This window comes from Zophobas morio, unplaced genomic scaffold (genome assembly GCF_036711695.1).
Source record: "Zophobas morio isolate AGI-343-1 ecotype UQ-CSIRO unplaced genomic scaffold, CSIRO_AGI_Zmor_V1 ptg000011l, whole genome shotgun sequence".
NCBI lineage: Eukaryota > Metazoa > Arthropoda > Insecta > Coleoptera > Tenebrionidae > Zophobas > Zophobas morio.
The window spans coordinates 13,055,926-13,063,272 of record NW_026972116.1 but is presented as its reverse complement, the minus strand read 5'-3'; positions in this window follow the sequence as shown (position 1 = coordinate 13,063,272).

Sequence of the window (7,347 nt, the reverse complement as noted above, 5' to 3'; positions counted from 1 at the left end):
GCACGAAGGTTAAAAGTTATCAATTTGTCCCTGTGTAAGATAAATTTTTTAAAACGTATCTAATAAAATATTAGTAACTTATTCAATCACTGTGGTACTATATATAAATGTATGTTTGAAAAGGGACATTTAACAAATGTTAAATAAACACAACAATCAAAACCAAAGTTCGTGAGATAGTGTAATCCTGTGTGATTATTTTAAATTTATTAAACAAATGTCCTACAACAAATCATTCTGACTTTGCATGTGTTCTTGACAGTGCAGTATTAATAGACTGGAAGCAAATGTATGGTACATAAGTACCACCTACTAATATAAATTACTTTAGTTTTTATATTATTATTTAACATAACATTATAAACGTATGTACTTTCCATTACGGAGCTGCTTAACTCAAAATCGAATACCAATAAACTGTTACATGCATACGAGCAAGCATTTAACAAAACTAACATAATCCTTTCAGTTTATCAGTATAATAATTAACTTCCTTTGATACTAAAAGACGTAACATTAGCTTTCGGTAAAATTTCCTCAAGCACTAATATAATTTTAATTAATACTTCTGTAATTACACTCCTTCATTTATAGATAATATCCTCTAGATTTTGTGGCGTCTTTCTTAAAGATCGTTTATCAAAATGTGTGGCATTACTAAAGTTAAATGAACTTTGCAATTCCATATTATTGTGTTCCAAGTTTATCGGAGACTTGGCGGTTCTGTGGTTAGTTCCATCAACATTAGGGTTTATTGTAACAGCTGCATGATTTTTACATCAGATATCAACTTTAATACAATAAATATTTGTAAAGACAGCGGCTCTCTAGCTACATTCAATCAACACCTTCCCACAGTTAAAATAAACTTGTTTTCCAAGAGTTTTGATCTTTTATTTTATTCGATTGATGTCATGTATACAAAAAGTTGTTACGATCTTTTTTTTTTTTAATTTAATTTTGTAATTCATGTTTAATAAGCGATCTGTCGGCATTTTTTTTAATCCACATTCTAGCGGAATTGCGTAATCAAATAGTTTTAAATAATAGCGAATTTATAATACTTGTTTATCATGTGAATTTAAGCGGGTCCGATCCCATTTCCATTTCTTTTACCATAATTAAGTAATGTACCAATATTGGACACACAATAGCAAATCCCCAAATTTAATTTTCTCTTATTGGAAAATACTCATCAACTGTTTGTTACAATTGTGAATTTAAATTTTGCACTGAGAAAAAAAAACAACGCCCCTAAACCACATTTGAAAAATTAAAACGAAGAAAAATCATTTAATAACGTAAGCAACCATGCGTTTGTAGACGAATGTAATTTTTGGTTTTGGGCATGGGGTTGGAACAAAGAACAGGTATTACCTCAAATTTAGTTTGTGATTCCCCCCAACGAGCGTAATTAGTGTAAGACCAGTTAATTAACGATTTTCTAATTTGAAATGTGTAAAACTTTGACTATTCCATGAACAGTGTCGGATTGAGAACACCGGAAAATTTACAAAGTGGGCTCCTATGGTATTGTACACAGATGTTGTTTGGGTTTATTATTGTTGTTATTATTTTCAGTTTTGCCGGCGACATAAGCGTTTTGAAAAAATGATGTTGTTTTTGGAATTTTGATAACGCTACCAAGAACAACAAAGCTAGTAAAAAAATTGTGGATGCTTATTTTTGACAGAACTTCCCTCGTCCTTGAATTGTAGTCCGACAAATTCCGTTTCTTTAAAAAATTATAAAATTAAATTTTGCTATTTTTGCTTTGTGATAACTGTTAATCTCTATAAAGTGGCATAATTAACATCCCCGCAACCCCTGTATATCTCAGTATATCCTTAACTTCGTTTATGTTTATACTTCCACCGAATTCGACTATTAGCCCCTGCAGGTTACAAGAATCAGCGGTTAAAAGAAAATGAAATATGGTTAATTTTGAGTCCTCAACGCAGAGGAAAGTATTAATTGATTATTATTACTAGTTCATAGTCAGTTTTTCCCAAAAAAGCTCATAAGTTTGAAGAAATTCGGCAAAATTGTAAAATGACGGATAAATATTGATTAACGATTTACATGTTTCAAATGATCGTAAAATATGTATTTATATGATTTCACAGCATTCGATTTTTGCAATTTAAAAGTTAAATTGTAAAATATTGTTATACAATGTTAACTTATTTTTTTAAAATCAGATGCTAAGTAGTGTAAAACTCAACACGGATTCATGAATCACAAGTGTAGGAATATGATACAGGGGTTAATTAGTAGTGAGTAAAACATTTTTTACATTTTGCCTTTTTGCTTTAATATTTGTAGACTTCTTTTCACAACATGAAACTTAAAGCATGTTGAAAGTGGTAAATTTGTGTAAGGAAATATCAATTTTGCAATTAGGCGCCGCCCCATGATTAGGAATTCCATATTTCCTTGCAAAAATGTACCATTTTAACCATGTTCTAAGTTCTTGTTGTGAAAAAATTACCATGTGAAATATGTTCTTAAGTATTCGTGTTATACAAAGAAAACTAAATGTATTAATTAAAAAAGAGAAGCTCCACCCATCCGTCTCGTTCTCAATCGTCATGAATTTTTCATTCGTTGTCAGACCAAGGGGCGGGGCTTGTCAAAAAGAGTTCACCATTTTAAACATGTTTTAAGTTTCTTATTTTAAAAAGGCGACTACGTATATTAAGAAAAGAGACAAAATATAAGCCCCGCCCACCCGCCCTATCTCGATTGTGATTATTTTTTTTTAATCGTCGAGAGCCAAAGGAGCGAAATTTAATTGCAAAATTCTTATTATTTCTCTACAAGAAATTACCATGTAAGACATGTTTTTAGTTATCGTGTTATTCAAAAAATACCATGTATATTAAGAAAAAATTAAAACCAAAGATTAAGCCCCACCCACACCTGCCCTGATCTAAATAGTAATAAAGTTTTCATTTGTTACTAAACCTAAGCGCGGAGCCTAATTGCAAAATCCATGTTTTCTTACAAAAATTTACCACTTTAAACGTGTTTTAAGTATCTCAGAATAAAAAAAATCATCACAACTGAGATGGGGTGGGTGGCCGGGTTTTATATTTTGCCTTTTTTTCTTAATGTACATGGTATTCATTGAACAACACGATACTCAAAAACTTGTTTTTAATTTCTTGAAAAGAAATAAGTATTTTGCAATTAGGCTCCGCCCCTTTGGTTAACGACGAATAAAAAAATGATCACAATTGAGACAGGGTGGGTGAGGGGGCTTAATTTTGCCCTTTTGTTTTTAATATGTGTAGATTTCTTTTCACAACATGAAACTTAAAATATGTTTAAAATGAAAAATTTGTATCAGGAAATATCGATTTTGCAATTAGGCTCCACCCCATAATTTCAAAATCCATATTTCCTTGCAAAAATGTACCATTTTAACCATGTTCTAAGTTTCTTGTTGTGAAAAGATGGCTATGTAAGAAACTGAAATATTAGAAAAATGAGAAAAATTTAAACGAAATTGAGAAACTGAAAATTCATAAACTCGGAAAATCGAGATATTGAAATATCGACAACTCGAAAAACTGAAAAATCGAAAATACTAGATGATAAACAATTTTAATTATTCTAGAACCTACCTGTATGCAGAATTTTTTTGTTTCACTCCACATTTTATTTTTTAATTTATTATAAGGTGCTTCGTCTCTTTTTTTAAGAAAATAGGCCACTTTTGACACTGAAGTATTTTTTAATTTGTTTGTAAAAATCTCAAAGTTAGCGGTTTCTATATGGATCTGCTGGAATCTGGCCAAAATCTTTAGAAACCCACAACTTTTTAAAAACTAATCTTAAAAATGTAGGGAAATGTTAAAAAAATGCATGAAAAAACTGTAGGACAAAAATTGCCTTTTTATTTTCTAAAAAAGAAGTAGAAAAACTTGAACGTCAAAATTGGTGGCTGTTTCTTAAAAAAAATGATATCGTTCCTTAAAAAATATCAAAAAACGTAAAAAAAATAGCTTCAATATATAAAAAAAAAGTGGGGTGAAATGTACCGTTTTACTTTCTACTGATTTTCCAATCCGAATCCATCAGACGAGAATTGGATTTGAAATAACAAACAATACTTTTAGATTCACCAAAATTTATATTTGGTAAATATAAATTAAAGAACATTTATATGGCAAAATTGTAACATGATGTCATTATTTTTTTAGAGATGCATAAACGAAAAAAATAACGATTAACGATTTACCATGCATACGATAAGCTTAAACTGTTTGCAAAATTTCAGAGCATTCGGTTTTGCAGTTTCAAAGTTAAATTGCAATTTTGATTTTTTTTTCAAAAATCTTGATGTCTAGAATAAAAACTCAACAGGGGTTTAGTTGTTAGTTTATAAAATTTAAATAATAATATTCATAATAATAATAATAATAAACTGTTTGCTATTCAAGACCAAGTAATCAATACCAAGAATTACAAAAAATACATGATCAAAGATCCGAACATAAGAAACGACTGCTGTCGCCTCTGCAAAGCAAAACCTGAAACGATCCAACAGATAATCTCTTCCTGCAGCATCCTAGCACAAACTGACTACAAAGCTAGACACGACAACGTCGCCAAAATCATCCACAAAGAATTAGCAACAGTTATGAACTTAATCGACCCTATTACACTTACATTCCATCTCCGTTCCTTGAAAATAACAAATACAAATTATACTGGGATCGCACAATACTTGCAGACTTAAACATTACAGCTAACAGACCAGACATCATACTTATCAAAAAACACACGAACGAAGCCATTCTCATTGACATTGCTGTTCCTAACACAAACAACATTATTCAAACATACCACACCAAGATTTCAAAATATCTACAATTATCGATAGAAACGAAATCCATGTTGAATCTTAAAAAAAATTCAATTCTACCCTTAGTTATCTCTAATGTAGGTGTAGTTCCAAATAGCTTAGTTGAGAATTTAAAGTCTTTGTCTTTGTTTGAATGATTCAATAATTATCAAAATTCAAAAAGCTGTTTTGTTAGGAACATGTCATATTGTTCGTAAGTTTCTTGAACAGTCTGATCATGTCAGTCAGATTAGGTTAGCACCAGTAGGTCAGAGTAGTGTAGGTCACTTTCCAAGTGATGCGCGGATAAATGGTCGGTAGTTACGCTAGACTTTTGGGGATGGGGTGAGATTAGAGAATAATAGCAGACTAATTTGTATGCTGTAATTCTAGAATCTCGAAAGTTGTTCTGTTAATTTAATCAATGCATATCATTACTTGGTCTTAGTACCCGTAATGATAGAAGTCTTGACTGAAGGCCGGTCATTTCCGGGTCAGTGGTGGGTCTTAATAATAATAATAATAATCGGTTTATTTCCAACAGGTGATATTCACCTAATTACAGGAAAAACTAAAAATTACATAAATGTAGGTATGACTTAATAATATTTTTACTTTAAGTAGTATACAATAATAAAAATAAAAAAATAAAAAGAACTAAAAATTAAGAAAATGTGTGATTCTGTGAAAAAAAAAAGATCAGTTATATTTCAAGAAATGAAACAACAGCCTTTGAAATTGCAACTATGGAGTTAGAGTAAATATCGCACACACAATTTATGTTATTAGCTATATCGGACATTAGTGCCACTGGAGACCTAACTAAGACATTAGTTCTTTTAGAGATACAATAAAATATGTTCGAATTTCTTGAGTTTAAACGAGGAACCAAAAAGTTTAATTTATGCAGAAGATAAGGGCAGTCGATCCGAAAATGAACTAGGTTATACAAAAAAAGAAGAACGCTAACAACACGCCTAGTATGCAGCGTGGTTAGATTGAATCTTGCTAACAGAACAGTGTGATCAAAGCCTCTAGGAGGATAAGCACCGTCAATCAAGTAAGATATGAATTTCAAATATTTTCTCTGTAGTGTTTCCAAATGATTCACATGAACGTTGTATATGGGATACCAAACCATTATGCCGTACTCCAGTCTGGATCTTATAAGGGAGCAAAAGAGAAGGATTAAAACCGATATATCGGAGAAATCTTTACAATTTCTATAAATGAAACCATAAGTTTTATATGATTTAGCTAAGATATCTGATATATGATCGACGAAGTAAAATTTTTGGTCAAATAAAATACCAAGATCTCTGAATAAATAAACACGATTTACAGGTACCGCATTCAAGACATAATTATGCTGATAAAATTCTTTTTTCCTTGTGAAAGACATAACGTTACATTTGGATATATTAAGTGTTAAACGATTATCCTTGCACCATTCCAATAATTGATTTAGATCACTTTGCAGAGCTAAACAGTCAGCAGCTGATTTTATTTCAAAGAAGAGTTTCATATTATCAACATATAATAACTTTTCACAATGAATTTCGTCAACTATGTCATTAATAAATAAAAGGAACAAAAGCGGACCTAGGTTAGACCCTTGGGGCACACCGGAGGTAGGAGAGAAATTTGAAGAGTGAAAATTGCGGTATTTAACAAACTGGACTCTGTTAAATAAATAAGATTCCAGAAGTGACAACAAGGACTGAGTGAAACCAAAATGATGTAACTTGTTTAAGAGAATGAAGTGGTCAATTTGGTCAAAAGCTTTTTGAAAATCGGTATAAATTACATCCACTTGGCTTTTACGATCTATTGCTTCGGACACAAACTGACTGAAGTAGGCTAAATTTGTAATGGTAGATCGCTTTTCAACAAAACCGTGTTGTTCAGGGGATACTAAAGTTTTGACTTGAAAATAAATACGCTTATGTATTATGCACTCTAAGATTTTGGAAAAATTGCATAGCAGAGCAATAGGTCTATAGTTCTGGACTAACTTTGGATCACCTTTTTTAAAGACAGGAGTGAGGCTAGCCTGCTTCCAGATATCTGGGAATTGAGATTTTTTTATAATTAAGTTAAATAATAAGAGCAAAGGTTTAACAAAAGCGTGAGCACAATCCTTCAAAATGAAACTTGGGATACCATCAATTCCGGCTGTGAATGAGTCTTTGGATCGTCTTAAGGCATACAAGATTTCATCGTCAGTTAAAGGTGTAAGGGAAATTGGAGTACTAGAAAGACTGGTAGATATCGATTGCATCTTACTGGGACGGGACAAGATATTTGTGGAGCTAAAAAAGTCGTTGAAAGCATTGACGATTTCATATGGAGTAGACAAATCGGTATCATTGTAACTCATATCTCCAGGAATTCTACTGTGTCCTTTTTTATTACGAATAAATGTCCAAAGTTTCTTAGGATCTGCAGATATAGAGTTTTGCGCTGTATTTAGGTATTGCCTATATGCCGATTTA